We start from the raw sequence: 13,662 nt of genomic DNA, 5'->3' as shown, positions 1-13,662 counted from the left end.
AACAAAAAAAAACAGATGAAAAATCATCTTATATAATAAGCAATTAGTTTTCATCACAGAAATGCAAATTTATTTTTTACCCATTCAGGGATAATCAACTTTTAAGTGGACCAAATACTGGCTTAAAAGTTAGAGAAACATTTTATTCATGGAATTTTAGATATCTTAGAGTACAGATAGTTAAGAATAGGGGTTTTTTTAAATGTTTTCAAGTCATAGCACCTATGAACTCTGTGCTTAATTATAAGCCAACTTCTATAAGATTTCAGATTAAAATCATACTTCATCAAGTAGGTGATTAAATACCATTAAAAGTTATTTCTGGCAAGGGGAGGCTATTCTGGTTATTAAAATGACCTTAAATATACATTTTTCAATTCTGCTTTGCTGAAAAATTCTGGGGCAAATCATTCTTGTGCCACAGTCAGCTGGGACAAGCTCTCAAGAGTTTATAATGTGTATCTCTTCCTAAATCTGTATTTGGTGGCATCGTGTTGGGAGCAAACAACTGGCCATGGTGGGAATATTTATATCAAAAAAATCAACAGCCACTAAAAATCAGTCCCCATACAGTTCCCAAGATCTGGGTGTTAAACAGTTACTAGTGGTTAATTACATAGTGTTCCCTTAAATTCCATTCCTAGAGAATCAAGTAGGAAGATCCTGAGAAAGCAATATAGCATAGCACCTTAGAACAGTGCTTTTCTACTGCAGATCAAATTTTCGCACCCTATTTATGCATCATGACCTATATTCGTAAATCACAATGAACATTTTAAAGGAAATACTGATAATATAGAAATATTTAACTAAAACATTTATGTAGAAAGTACGAATATTGTTTTCTAAAATCTTCTTTAGGCATCTATATGTCTGTATATAACTATTTGTTCTGTGTTAAATTGTGAAATAATTTCTCACTGGGTTGTGGTAAAAAAATGAAACAAACACTTCACAAGTCACTTCTTTAACTTTCAGTTTATTTATTTTTGTGGTACTAAGAATTAAACCCAGGGCCTAACCCTACTATGCAAGCACTCTACCACTGAGTTACAATCTCTGTTGAAAAACTACTGCTTGAGAATACATGCTCTGTAGTCAGTGGTTTAAATCTACTTTATGACCCCATGATTTGGCTGCATCTCTGTTCCTTGTCTTACATGTTTGTAAAGTGAAGACAACAGTAATATCTATTGCATGAGATTATTTTTAAATGAAGCAATAGATAATAGCTCAATAACTAGTACCTATTATTAGAATTTGTGGTAGTGAGGATAGTTGCCAGTAGCTCTGGTGAAATTAGGAGGGGTATTCTGAACTTACCACATAATCGCGGTAGTCCAAAGCCACTGTTGTTCCAGGTCTGGACAACCCTAACCATCTAGCCTTTATTTCTTCATTTAGTGAGCAGAACCACCTGGTGATAATTCTGCAGCTCCTCTCTGGAAGATGTGATCCTGAGAAATTGCTGGTTGCCTGAATGATGCCAGGGGGACCTAAGCTCCAAAGTGTCCAGTAAATTCTGGATTTTTCAGTGTTTAATGGGTGCTTAATATCATAAAATGCCAGGAGCAGATGGAAAGAGACACCCCCAACCCCCGCCAACACACACACAAAGAAAAGTTTCAAGGTGCTCACAGCAATTTAATTTATTCTATTTCTTTAGAAAATGTTTTCATCCCTGCTCCTTTGATCCACCCCTATTGTACAGAGTTTTGCTGCGGGGGCACTGGGAACTTCTTGTTCTGAGTCAGTCTGGGCTAAGACATTAATGGACTCCTGTGCCAAAAGCAGAATATTCCCTAAGGTTGTACCAGCCAAACTATCTCTGACTTCATCTTCATTGCCACAGGCATTAGGGGCCTTAACTACAAAGAGCTTGGGCCCTCTATAACAATTCCTAGTCTTCCAATTCCATGGCAAATACTATAGCATTTAGTAGCCTTTAACTTTCATCACAACTACTGTGCCTGTGTCCATGAGTTTGGGTTCCCTTCTCCCCTCCTATCCACTCCCTATATGGGTTTCAGGGAGGACTGATCTTTACTATCTCAGTACATGTTCAAATGTAGGAAGTTCCCAATGGTATAGCTGTAACTTTAGACATAATTTTTTAGCTATCAGGACCTGTGTGTCTCTTGTATAGCTTTGAACTGTTTAAAGTGATTCTGATTTTACCTGTGCTTTGAAAAGAGGCAGTATAACACAAAACCCTCTATAACAGAGCCTCAAGGTTTGCTTCCCTTTCTTTGTGTTACGCCCAAGCTATCAGCATGGAATTATGGCACTCCTGTGTTACACAAGGGGCCATTTCCCCAGGTGACAAATGGAGGGCTAGACACAGAAGAGTGGATACTGCATGAATATGTTTATATAAAAGCTTAAACCAAGTGGAAGTAATCTATGGTGTTAGAAGTCTGGTTGGATTTTACTCTTGGGTGTGTGGAAAGTTAGTGATTGAAGGCAGCATGAGGGCTTCTCAAGCTTTGATAGATTTCTGTTTCTTGATGTGGATTCTTGTTTCATGAGGGGTGTTCAGTTTGTAAAAGTTCATCAAACTGCACAGTTAGGATATGAGCATTTTTCTGTATGTATATTATACTTCAGTGACATTTAAAATGAGAAAACAGGGCTGAAGTGACAAGGAATGGCAAGCACAGCTGTGTAGTTTTAAAACTTGGATTTATATCACAAACTGGCCACTGGGGTATTGACAGTAACTTTCCCCTGTGGCTTATTAGCAGCACTCGCCCTGATGAAAGGATCCCCTAATGCCTGGTGGAAGCCCTAGTGTAAAGTATCTTAGGTCACTGTGAGAGAGCAATGGCCATGCAGAAGCCTCTTCTACCCTCTGGTAGGTTCTAAGACTACAGGGATGAATAGGACAGCATGGACGCTACATATAGTAAAAATATGGTTTCTTGGGACTCTGATAACTGTCAGAAGCTAAATAGAAAATACAACTCCAATTTACTTTGTCACTCCACTCTAGGGTGACAAGTGGGAGGAGAGTCAAAGGTTTCCCCATCCTTGCCATAGTTGGGTGCTTCTACCCTATAGTTTGGCAGGTTACCACTTTAAGTTGGATAGACAAGCTGTTATAGCTGAAGTCTACAGGTGCTGTGGCATGCTAAGACTAAATTTATAGTCTTAGTGGTCAATGTCTCCCAAGGGCCCTGGTGAGAAAGGCTTGATCCCCAGCCCATGGCACTATTTGGAGGTGGTGGAACCTTTAAGAGGTGGAGCCTGGTAGAAGGTCATCCAGTCACTGAAGGTGTGCCCTTGAAAGGGATATTGGGACCTCAACCCCTTGCTTTTTCTCTGTTTTGCATCTGTGCCATGAGTTGAATGGCTCCACCATGTGCTCCCCACCATGATGTACTGCCATGCCACAGGTCCCAAAGCTACCAACCATGAACTGAAACCTTCCAAACTGCGAGCCAAGATAGATTTTTTCCTCTTTTTAAGTTGATTATCTAAAGTATTTTGTTACAGTATGGAAGGCTGACTAACACAAAGGCTTCAGATTACTGTTTCTCTTTTCAGATGAGGTTGACCTTTGAGTCTGACTATCTGGCTCATTGTGATGCCTGATGCTATTTTATACAACTGGGAAACTGTTGTCAACAGAGACAAACTTTTGGTCTAAGATCAAAATATCAATAGGTAACAATCTGGAGAGTAGATCCCAGACATTTGCTTCTATTATTTTCCGTATTCTCCATATTTCTGGTTACAGTAGACTCTTATATTTAAAATGTTCACAAATATTTATTTTGAAAGTTATTTTTAGTTATTCTTGCTATCCCAACCTTTTAGCTCACATTCTTTTCTCTTGTATTCAAGCTTTCACCAAGTCCAGGTTGCTGTTTTGCTCACAGTAGCTCCAAATTTGGCTTCTCCTTTCTGTTGCTGTTAGATAACATCATTCTTTTATTGATCTTTGTTTCTGTGTGCTGCAGCTTTCTGTTTGATTTCATACATCTTTCTGCTATTTCAGTCTGTTCAAGGCACCTCTCTAAACTTGAATTTACCTGTGGTCACTTGAGCAGATTCAAATATCTCATCACTCTAAATTTAGTCTTAGCATGCTAGTTTCAATGATTTTTCTCCGTTTATTTCTTTTTTCTTCTCTTTAACAGCCCATTTTGTTTAATTCCTAGGAAGTACAAGGACAACTCTTTATCCATTTACTTTCTACTTCTAACTCAGTGTACTTTTCCAAGTTTGAACAAATTAGTTCAGATGGTTAGGTTATTAAAGTCTACATCACTTGATTTGTCTATGTTGTATTATCTTAGAGAAAACTTGTTACACTTTTGGTCATCATCTATTGTACAAAAACATATCATTAGTCATAAAGTGAACTGCAGTACAAATTGTCTGGAAAGCTTGGCACAAACTAGTGATTATGGCTATACTTTTACATTCCTGCAGATCTGTACAGGTGAGGATAATCTTATTTGTGATGGATAATGTTTTGCCAGGCATACAGTAGGTATACAATAAATATTTGTTGACTAAATGAATGACCATTTTATCCTTTTGTTTCACACTTTACAGTAAATGTCAGCTTTCATTTTTACTATTTTCTTCATTCCTGAATGAGAAAATTGACTAACATTTTTTTGAACTCATATGCAAGTTGCTTTACATATGCTTATTTACTGTTTCCAAGATTTCTGTTGTAAATAGAGACATAAAACTACCTTAAGGGCAACCTTAAGTCCTACTTTATCAGGACCTTCCAGAGGCTGAGCAGTAGAATGCATCTGTTTGATTCCCAGCCCTTTGAATTTCCTATTATAAGTCCTTTGAGAATTCTAACATCCCAGGGCACACTGAAAAGAAGATAAGAAAATTTGACACATGAGGCACCTTCATGTTTGGTTTTTTTTTTTTTTTTTTTTTTTTTTTTGTGTGTGTGTGTGCTTCTTTTACCTTAAGCATATTTTTGTTTCTTGCAGTACCAGGGATTAATCCCAGGGCATCACACAAGCTAGGCAAGTACTGTATCACTGAGCCACATCCCCATCCCACCCTTAAAATATCTGTGATGACTTCGCTTAAATTCCAGTCTCAAGTCTATACACGTTCCAGTTTAATTTCAGGAGACTTTTCTTCTATGCCACAACACTTGGATATGATCCTGCTTAGGGAAGAGACCTTTGAATGTGAATTTGTTTCCACATCTGGCATCCATTAGCCTTCTCATCAAGGCCATTTTTGGAGCCAATTTCATTGACTGTGCAGATGTTTCTTTAACTTTTTTCTTAGCACAAGATATTTACACCTTGCTGTTTAGCACACATATGGGGTAATAACCTTGGGGAATTTCAAGAGTCCTGAGCTGCAATCCCAGTAAAATTGTATGCAAAGTTACCCCAGTGGTATGGATGCTGAACTAATGAAGCATCTCCCTCCACAGACACCCAGTGACCCATTTCACAATGGGAGGGCTGCCACTTATAGGACTGTAATGGGTCCACGAGATGTCACTTGAAGGATGGCATTTCATATGACACCCAGAGGAGAACTAAATACCAAGAGGAAAGCAGATTTTTGTCTAAAACATTAATTCTTTATTAGGTAGAAAAACTAATGATATTAACTAATAACTAATGATATTAAGAACTGATTTTTAAATGTGAAGTATCACCATATATTTTATTTTCAACTGTACAAAATATGAGTAAAAATGTTTTCTTAAATGTTATGGATGTTGCCCAGACTTTGAATGAAATCCCATGCTAGCATGTTTGCATGAGTGTGTTTTGAATAATCTTTGTGTGTTGATCCAAACAAATTCTTCAATGTTTGCACTTGGCTGCTCTTCTGGAATGTATTATTACTATCTATGGAAGCTCGGCATATGGGATGTCAGAACAATGACACTATCTTCAACATGGGTAAGCCAAAGGGAAAGATATGCATTCTTTTGGGGGTTCTGAGTTGATTTTATGACAATCAGTGAATAATAAGACAGTAGCCTAATTCTATGAAAAATTTCACAATATCCACCTCCCCCACCAAAGTATACCTCTTAATTTACTAGTTTCACTGTAATTTTCTACTGTCATTCTCCCTGTACCACAACTAAAGTGTGCTCTTGCTTTTAAGATCTGACTATTTATAGATTATAAAATGTTTTAGTAAGGAAGCCTCAGAAATCATCCAGGCTGATCATTCAGACTCTCAATTATCATCTGAAGAATCTTAGTTGCTAGAGTCTTGCCTAAAAACTTACTTAAGTGCTCTTGCCCAGCATACAGTCTAGTCTATGCGTGGCACATATTTTAGAGCATCTGTGATTGTAACATACTGTGTTTTGTTCTTCCAGTATATGTTCTCCATTTAGCTAGAGACCTATTATTTTCCTCCAAATGATTTGGAATTCCTACTGACATATTTCTTCCATTATACAATAGTATCCTTTCCTGAGAGGACAGTTGGATAAAGAGACAAGAGTACTAGTGTAGATGAGCCAAGGCAGAAATATTCTATGTTTAAAAACAGGGATTCATGGCAGCCAGCTGAAGGAAACATGAAGTGTGTGTTGGCCCTGTACTTGTGCTTAGAGAACAATGGTGAAAGGTTAAAACAAAAGCAAGAAACAAAATAATAGGTGTATCCACAGGCTATCTCCTGCTAGGTGAGGAACAAAAAGGGAATGTTTCCTTGTGGAAGGCACCTACTGCAGTCTACAGAGCTTTTGAAAAAGAAGTTAACCACAGGGAGACAGGAGAAGCAGCAGCAGCATAGAGGACAAACTACAGAACACTAACTGTTCCCCACACAAACATTAGCTGCAGGCTGTGCTGTTTAGTGGGGTGTGAAATCACAATTAACAGAGCAAGGGTTTTGTAAGTGAGCCGAAGCTGATTCAGATTACATCCTGCTATTAGCTGCTTTTAGAACAACCACATTGAACAACTCCATGTTTATTGGACTGTAATATGTTCTTGAAGAAATCATTAATAAAAACAGTTGATTATCATTATATTTGCTGTGTCGGTATTTTAGATCTTAACTGTTTATGATCTTTACCAATGTGGGATGAAGAAGCAGGAAATGGGTTAAGTTGAATAGACAGTCAGAGTTGGTGGTACCAAAGTATTGCAATAGAGTCTTTCTGAGATTTTTATTCATCCATTTATGCATGTCTGGTGAATATTATACTTGAACTCTTGAATGTGGTTTAGACGAAAACTATTCAATACTTGATGATGTAGACCAGTGATAGCTCAGAAAGCATATCAACCTGATAAGGAGAACAGAATCTTGGATTTATGTGGAATATTTTAAACGATATTAAACATCATGTTTGTCCTTGTAATAGCTGTTTTTTAATAAAATAAAATGAGCTCTTAGAAAACAGGAATCAAAATGTTAAGAATAAATTCTGTCAATTTTCTCCTAAAATAATGGCTTTGAATTTTTTTCTTTTTACTCCTAAAACATTAGATGATCCATTCTTATTTCTGTTTTGATATGTCAGTGAGGGTTTAGAAGCTAAACATTTTATGGAGAGCATATTTTATGGCTATACCAGTATTTTGTTGAGAATACTGAAACTTAGTTAAGCTGATGTGGCAGCTAACTTTTCACAGCATAGCTCAAGGGTTCCCTGCTTAAATTTTTTGCAGGATAATTGAATGTGTAATGGGATAATGGAATACTTATGTGTGGAAGTGAACTTGTAGAATGGCTCTTCCAACTTCTATGAGGTCCTGGAGCTATGAATGGTCTTGTCACAATATTAACTCACTTCTTAGAGCTAGGACTAGAACCAGGTTTATGACTCCCAAATCCTCTTTGAATATGATGTCCATACCAAAAGCTGTTAGTTGTCTTCACTACACACAAGCTGCAAAATTAGTGCAGAGTTGACATGAGAATTTGAAGTCAGTATGAGACACTTGGATCCTTCCACTTTATATCCAGTCTAAGTTGGGTGATGTTTGCCAACCTTATCATTCAAAGAAGCTTATTCCAAATGATCTGCTTTACTCAGAAATTACTAAAAATGGATCTCTGTCCAATATTTCTTTGGAGTAAAATGATATATGCCTTGTGAAATCAGCTCTCCTGAATTCTGGCACTAGCAAATGCTTCAGGCTAGGAATTTATTCTGGTTTAGAAGGTGACACAGAGGTGATGACAGCCATGGCTGGATTCTGATGAGTTATGTGGCCTTGGAAAGTCTCTTGAGTTTTTAGTTTTTCAATTTTTTGAATAAACAGATTGAACTAAATGATCTGTAAGGCATACTCTAACTTCTGCATTTTCCATTTTAAGTATTGACAGATATTTTTGGAATTCTCTTAGTTTATCTGCTTTATCCTCTCTCTAGCACAGGTTTCTATTGAAGTGTTTTGGAGATCACACACACATATATTTTACATATATGTTTTATAGTGTTTGTGTGTGTCTATTACATATTAGTCACATATTTGGTTCTATTTTCCGGTTATAAGGATATATTTGGCTGAAAGTTGCCACTCTTTATCTTCTCCACTGCCTTGTATCTCTCCTCTAGGATGGTACACAAATGAAATAGTCACAAAATAAGGATTAATGAGCCAGATTATTGTGTCCAGTTACAAGTAAAAAAATAAATTAAAAAAGAATACATTAGAAAAATATTCTGGGGAACTGGTATGGATTAGATATGCGGTAGCCCCCAAAGCTCACCTGTGAGACAGTGCAAGAATCTTCTAAATTAAAATGATTAGATTATGAGAGGTTGATCCTAATCAGTGGATTAATCTTCTGATGGATTAATTGGGTGGAAACTGTATGCAAGTAGGAAATGGCTAGAGAAGTTAGGTCACTTGGGGCGTGCCTTTGGGATTTATATTTTGTCCTGGTGAGCAGAGTGCATTCCCACCCCCACCTACCTCTTTCTTTCATCTCTGATTCCTGTGGCTTGTGGTATACTGCTTACTTCTGCCATGATGTTCTGCCTCACCTTGGACCCAGATCTATGAAGTCAGCCGATCATGGACTGAAACTTTGAATCTGTGAGCTAAAATAAACTTTTCCTCCTCTAGGTCATTCTTATCAATTCGTTTAGTCAGGGTGATGAAAAAGCTAACTGAAACAGAAACTCATTGCTAGTGAGAGATTTAATGCTTGTTGCTCACTTGCAAGAAACTTTGGTGAAGTTGAAAGAAAAGGAGGGGAAAAAGGAAAATGAAAATACTTGAGAGCCTATTTTGTTCTGAGCATGGTACTAGACACATCTATTTTGTTCTGATTCTGTCCTCTTCACCATTCACTTCCTAAAACAAATATTGATTTGTGCACTTAAATTCTAAGCACCCAAGATGCTGAGGTGAAGACAGACATGGTCTTTGTCCTCAGTGAGACATTTAATCATCTACATACTATATACTCAACTTTACACAAAAGAAGTTCCTATATTTTTGTAAAACTACAGATTGTGTTTAGAAAATCTGAAATATCTCCCTACTTTTAGAAATTTCTCCTAACTATAAAGGATAGAAAGATTGGATATGTATACTTTTTACTACAATGATGATATAGTATGTTCCATTTAAAAAATTCCTATTCTAAAGGCCCAATTTCTCAGTATCCTTAGCTCAGGGTAAGCAGATATGCAGTGAGGCATTGACATCATATTCTAATTGGAGGCTTGGTGAGACTAAGTGACTTCTCTAAGGTCATAGCATGAGGTGGCAGTGAGCCCCTGATCCAAGGTGACTGCAGGGCTCAGCAGTTCTAGTTATGTTGTTTTTGCCTTTCTGTTTAATCAGAATTTTTGGTGCCAAGTTTTCATGTTTGGACAGTGGTGTTCTAAACTGGGGCCTGCCTTCTCCAAGGTGGGATAATGCTAAGATAAGAGAAGCCTCACTCTATCTGTTGGCCAATGCCACATTCCACCCAGCAGCTCAGCTAAGAATAATTAGATAAAACATACCTCCCTCTGTCCTTAAGGGCTTTGGGCTCATGTGCCAAGTCAAATAGACTTTATCTCAGTCAAGCATTGCATGCCCCTCTGCTGTGGCTAAATGCCCAAACATTTTGCTGCTGTTCTACAGAAGGAAAATGACCCACACGCCAGCACTGGAAGGTACTAGAGGTGGAAGGAATATTTCTATAAGGTAAAATATGCAAATGGAAATCCTGGCTTTCCTTCTCATCATAAATCAGCTACTATCACGTTGGCCCAGGAAATGCCAAGAGAGCCAAGGTACCCAAATATGGCGGCAGAAAAGGGAACCGGCATGGACAGTTTGGCTAGGAATCCAAGGCCAGGGAATGAGCAATAAAGCCAAGTCCATTTCTGTCTCTGCGGATCACCATTCTGTATACTTTGGAGAGTACTTTTATAAGAGGCGTCATATTTTGTGTGGTAGAAAGTCCATCTCAGCACTTATTTTGATCACCACACTATAGTTCTTTTTTTTAAAAAGAGAGAGAGAGAGAGAGAGAGAGAGAGAATTTTTTAATATCTATTTTTTAGTTTTCGGCAGACACAACATCTTTATTTTATTTGTATGTGGTGCTGAGGATCGAACCCAGAGCCGCGTGCATGCCAGGCAAGTGCGCTACCATTTGAGCCACATCCCCAGCCCCTCACACTACAGTTCTTATGAGTTCCTTAATTATATATTCAGCTCCTTTTTCGAGTTTGTGCATCACAATACTGACACACTGCCTGGCCCATGGCATGAATTTGTCCTTTACCTCTGAGACTGGCACTCAATTCACACCAGTCTTATGTTGCAGATATGGGAACAGGAGTTTGGAAACTTCCCTGATACCCTCCATGGAATATGATCTGTTGGAAATTGGCTGTTTCTGCCTCTGGGCCTCAGGTTCCTCTTGGTGGGGCCCCAAAGTAGAAAGTTATGTTCTCCATTACAGGGTAAAGTCAACAACATAGCCCTCTACATTGTTTTCTAGGGCCCTAGAAAACCTGGGAGAAAAAGTAAAATAAAATATTTTTTAAAAGGAAAAAAAAAAAAAAAGAAAATCTGAGAGAGACACCAATTGTACATCAAGCTGCTCTAGAGGGAAAGAATGCCTGGCGCTGCGTGTCTGCTATTGCACCCCTTCAAGGAAAGTTTAGCATACTCTAGTACAGTGCTTTGGACAGATTCCACCACAGACATCCTCTTAGCAAGGAAAGAAGGTGTGTGAGTTATGCTGATGGCCAGATGTTGCCCAGAACTGAGTGGAGAGATACATTTGTAGTGGACCTATGAAGAAGAGCAAGATTGGAGAGCCAATCTTGTGAATTTTCTTCCAATCTTAAATAACTCTGTGTCTCAATTTTCTTATCTGTAAGATGAGCCTGATAGCATCTGCCCCAGAGTGTTACTTGTGACCCTAAATGAGATTATGCTCATGAATGTGCTTTGTAAGTGATAAAAGACCTTTTAGTGGACCATCTTATCACTTTCTGAGACAGCTCCCTTCTTGAGGAATTACTTCTGGAAGAAGTTTGGGTCAGACTTGAAATTAACTAGTATATTATATATTTGATAGATTTGGAGGAGGGGCTAATCTCTCCCTCCCAGTTCACAGAGATCCTGATCCCTGGTTTCTCATGAGGCCTATAATTCTATTATTCTTTATACACCATGTCTCTTATTACAATATGAATTTCCCTGGCAAGAATGATAACACAGTCTTTTTCTTTTCTTTTTCTTTCTTTCTTTCTTTCTTTTTTTAATCTAATAGAGGACATTTTGATGCCTCAGGTAAGTGGTTGCTATGAAAGTTCTAAAAACAAATGTCAAATCTTCTGATTTTTTCCTGGTTGCAGAGATAGACTGGAATTAGGATTTCAGATTGAATCTCAGAGCATGAACAATATATGCAGCTTCAACGGAGAGGATTATATTTATAGATAAGTGTTCTTAAACAGAAAGGGAAGAATGAAGGATAATAAAATATTCACGAAGTTTTTCCAACTTTATTGTGGTTTTCTTTTGGTTCTTCAGAAAGTGTGTTCCTGAACAGGCACAGTGGTGCATGCCTATAATCTCAGCTGTTAGGGAAGCTGAGACAGGAGAATCACAAGTTTAAAGACAGCTTCTGCAACTTAGTCCTTAAGCAACTCAGAGGCACCTGTTTCTAAATAAAATATTTAAAAGGGCTAGGGTTGTGGACCTGTCAAGAGAAGAATGAAGGCCTTTTTCTCTGGGCCTATAAAATGCTTTCCCTAAAGTGCTTTGCAAAGGTCACATTTAATCACAATACACATCTCTTATTGAGATAGATAATAAAAATTTGTTTCACAAAGAAATCTTTGCTCAAATCCTTTGCTCAATTTCCTACCTTAACATGTCTATACCTTTCTGTCTAACTCTCAAGTTCTTTGGTAATGTTGTATACTGTACCTGAACAACTCAATATCTTATTGCCCTCCACTATTTTTCTTTTATGTTCTATTTTATTCATTGTCATGGGAGATTGTATTTCCCCAAATATTTATGGTCCTACTTTCTTTTCCAGAACCTTGCTGTTCTGTCCTCAGGTGGAGAACATTTTATACAACTAACACATACATGAGTTTTAATTGTCAGCTACACTTTGACAAGGTTTATTAAAAGGAGGTGAAGTTTATTTCCCCTCCCCTGAAACTGGGCAGATTTTTTATTCCTCATGTTGAATAAAAGGAAGTAGAAGTGCCAAATGAGTGTGACCTCTGACACTAGCTGATGAGGTTCCTATTGTGGCTGCTCTCTTTCTAGAGATGCTCACCTTTAGAACCAAACACCTTTTAATGAAGAAGCCAAACAGTTACATAGAGAGACACATCTAAGTGTACCAGCAGACATATAGCAGTAACTACCAGAGTGTTAGGGAACAAGTGTCCAGGTGATTCTAGCCAGTAGGGTTGAGCTTCCCTAGGTGATGATGAGTGGGGGAGAGATGAATTATTTCTACCCAGACCTGGTGAAGGCAGCCTGCCTGAATCACAAGTTCATAAGAAAAATGTATGTTGAGTACTCATCATGTTAGAGATTAAGTTTGGGGATAGTTTGATAATCAGAACAGCTGGGGACTACTACTCCCCATTTACATTTAAGTTTTTTGAGGTCAAAAACCATATTCTGTCTGTCCTTTATGTGGAGAACCCATCAACGCTGAGCATATAACATATACAACAAAAATGGTCCTTGGTGATGGAATCCAGCAATTTACAAACCATCCCACAGCTGAAGGAGATGAAAATAGATATCCTGGACCCTGCTTCTTGAGATTTTCATGAAAAGGTCTGGGGTGGTGCCCAGAAAAGCCTTCTGGTAAAGATTTAGACTTGGAAACCAATCATACGGTTTACTCTTCTATCCTTAAAGAGGCAAAAGTAGGACCAGAGGCAGGAAGGGAACTTATTTTAGGTACTAAAGCAAATCAGAGTTGAAACTGGAACTCAAATCTTTTGTCTCTCGAACTGGCTTGTCTTCTAAAACACCTTTATTTAGATAACTCAGCATAGTTGACTAGGGATATTAACTTCCTGTATCCCCTGTTCTTCAAGGCAACTCTGTAGTACATTTATCTCTGCTCCACAACACAGAATCTAATTTTTCAAGTGAATAAAATATTTCTATGCTTTCATGATGTCTGGGTGAAAAGGCCCCAAGAAACACTGAAGGAGGGGAAACAGGTGGAGGTGTTTTT

The 13,662-nt window shown here is 37.9% G+C and overlaps 1 protein-coding gene across 4 annotated transcripts in view; it reads right to left on the bottom strand.

The window, feature by feature from the left end:
- The window catches only part of Grm3 (glutamate metabotropic receptor 3), a 212,673-nt gene that overhangs the window by 97,570 nt on the left and 101,441 nt on the right, over positions 1–13,662 (bottom strand). The window lies entirely within an intron of this gene.

The sequence above is a fragment of the Marmota monax genome, unplaced genomic scaffold, assembly GCF_021218885.2.
Source record: "Marmota monax isolate L192 unplaced genomic scaffold, Marmota_monax_Labrador192_F-V1.1 WCK01_AAM20220418_F8-fsc00139, whole genome shotgun sequence".
Classification (NCBI taxonomy): Eukaryota; Metazoa; Chordata; class Mammalia; order Rodentia; family Sciuridae; genus Marmota; species Marmota monax.
The sequence above is the reverse complement of the archived record's forward strand: the minus strand, read 5'-3'. Positions and strand labels throughout refer to the sequence as shown.